The 2,412-nt window shown below is 46.5% G+C and overlaps 1 long non-coding RNA gene across 1 annotated transcript; it reads right to left on the minus strand.

The window, feature by feature from the left end:
• Nucleotides 1-302: 302 nt before the first annotated feature.
• On the minus strand, nt 303-1,906 carry LOC128792445 (uncharacterized). The gene is made up of 3 exons (XR_008432414.1): nt 1,694-1,906; nt 1,490-1,562; nt 303-701 (listed from the first exon to the last, which is right to left on the minus strand). It is a non-coding gene; the product is annotated as an uncharacterized LOC128792445 (long non-coding RNA).
• Between the last annotated feature and the right edge of the window lie 506 nt (nt 1,907-2,412).

Raw genomic sequence — 2,412 nt, forward strand, 5'->3', positions numbered from 1 at the left:
AATTATTTTAATAAATTTAATTAATTAATTTTTGGGTTTACAATTTGTTCCAGAAGTAATGCAGTTTGCTGAGATTACACGCATTTTCTGCAGTTTTGATTTTACTGCCCTATTCATTTAGCTCAGCAAATTTATAAAACTAATTAAAACAGAAGTACTTTTTTTGATTCAAATTGTGAATGAAAAACAAGAATCTAATGTAAAATGACACTTGCAGGGAGATAAAGTCCAATTGCAACTCTGTGAGTGTTTTACAACTTACTTTTTTAAACTAAAAGCAATTCTTTTTATGGCATATTCTTGGCATGGTTGTATTGTTTTCATGTTTTGGGATGCCAGGGGAGCGGGAGATTAGGATCTGATTCAGCACTGTACTGAAACATGTCTGACATTAGCCATGGAGCTGGTCCTTACTGAATTCCTTGGATTTCTTGTTTGCTGAACCGAGATGGAGCCAGACCCCATTTCAGTCACCAAGGCTGTGCTGCTCCCCAGCTCTTGTTAAGATTGTGTCATTCAGGGACTGAAAACAATCTGCAATTCCCAGGCCATCAGCATCAGAGGCAGCAGCAGGATTTTCCCTTTTCCTGGGAGTCCTCCCTTCTGGTGGGAGAGCAGGGAACACGTGGGGTTGTTGGAACTCGTTTGGTGGCACGCCACCGCGGGTTCAAACACCAATTACTGCCTTCCAAGTGACAAATCTGGAGGGGGGAAAAAAGAGATGATAATTTAATAAATTTCTTATGAAGGCAAATGACTCATACATAAATCAAGCTGCTTCATTAAAGGGGGAAGTGGGCTGAACATGGAGGTGACAAAGGTTAACTCCACACTTGTGACACCAAACCCCGTGTCACTTCTCCCGGGCTCTCGCCGTGAGTCGCTCTTGCAGCAGCGCCTGTCACCATCCCCAGCTCCTCTGGCAGCACTGGCATTTCTTTTTTTCATTTTGCCACCTTTCACAGCATCAAAAGCAGTCTAAATTTAGGTGAAATTCACAATCCTGCTTGGGACAGAAGTGAAGGGAAGGCTTTGCTCTTTTTTCCTGCGCACGTCTCGTGCGAGCTGCAGCGTTCCCAGTGCCCCCACGGGTCCTGGTCCTGCTGTTCCCCAGATCCTGGCACCACACCTGCCTCAGCTGATGTCTGTGCAGTGCTCTGAGCCTGTGCCTCTGTCTGGACTCCTGTCCTACGCCATCCCTGTGTTTTTTCCTCCTGCTCCAACACTGATCCTTGCCTGCCATCCTCAGTGGCAGCCATGGCTTCTGCCGAGCTGCCCATGTGAAAGGTGTTTTCAGGACCCACCTCCCACTTCTGGGCACCCCTGGGCCACCCTGCACAGTCCAGGGTATCTGTCTGACTCCGTTTTGGCTGTCTCAAATATAGCAATTTGGATTTTGGCTGATTTCACAAACCTCTGTGCAGTGAATACACAGAGATTGGTTATGAGATGCCCTCAGGGCTGGATGAGCCATCCCAGTTGTTGTCACCTTGTTTGTAAACGTTGTGGTGTTGTGCTCGGTGCTTTGGGAGTTTGTGGCCAATGATGGGGTGTCTCAGCCACTGTGAGAAGAGAAAAAAAGCACAGGAAGCTTTTGACCACACAGACACAAAACTGAATCATTTTTTGGTGCCTTTGGAGCTTTTAGAATTGACGAAGATGCAGCAGCAAAGAATTTACACATCCTCCTGACCCCATATGGCTGTTCCCCCTGCAGATCTCTGCTCACGTGTGCAGCATTCCTCTCTCCTAATTTACTTACACCTTGAGCAGAAACAGGGCAGGCAGAGAAAGGCAGCACGAACACCAACCCACCATATGTTGTTCCTAATGATTGAGAATGGTGGGTGTGCACAGTGCTCTCCTGACTTATTCCATGGGCCTGTGGCACTGCAGCTGTTGTGCTTTTATTTCCCCCAGTCCTCTCCCCTTCACCACCGAATTCCGCAGCCAGGAAGTTGAGGATGCTGTTGCTGTGAGACGCTTTTGGAAGGCACCTGCTCTGTGAGGATGCAATTGCTGCCACTTACTCCCCTCTGAGTTACACAGCCCAGTGCCAGGGAACATGGTTATGATCAGGGAATTGCATTTTTTTTTTCCCTCCCAAACCTCCAGCATTCAGTATTTTTGTTCTCATCCCTGTGGCAGAATCCACCACGTTTCCCAGATTTGTGGTTGGTCCCAGTGCTGCTTTGGCACGTGGAGAGCAGCAACGGGAAGAGACAGTAGAATCCTGTCATTGCACTATTAGTTCAAATTTTTATAAAACATCAGGAACTCAGAGTATAGCTCTTTTAATGTCTCATTCAAGCAGGAAGGAACATTGAAATGTACATTATTTGAAGCCCAGGAGACATGCACTAGCACTTATAGTGACAGCAGAAATCTTTTTGTATTCCAAACTCCTCAGGA

The sequence above is a fragment of the Vidua chalybeata genome, chromosome 9, assembly GCF_026979565.1.
Source record: "Vidua chalybeata isolate OUT-0048 chromosome 9, bVidCha1 merged haplotype, whole genome shotgun sequence".
NCBI classification, from domain to species: domain Eukaryota; kingdom Metazoa; phylum Chordata; class Aves; order Passeriformes; family Viduidae; genus Vidua; species Vidua chalybeata.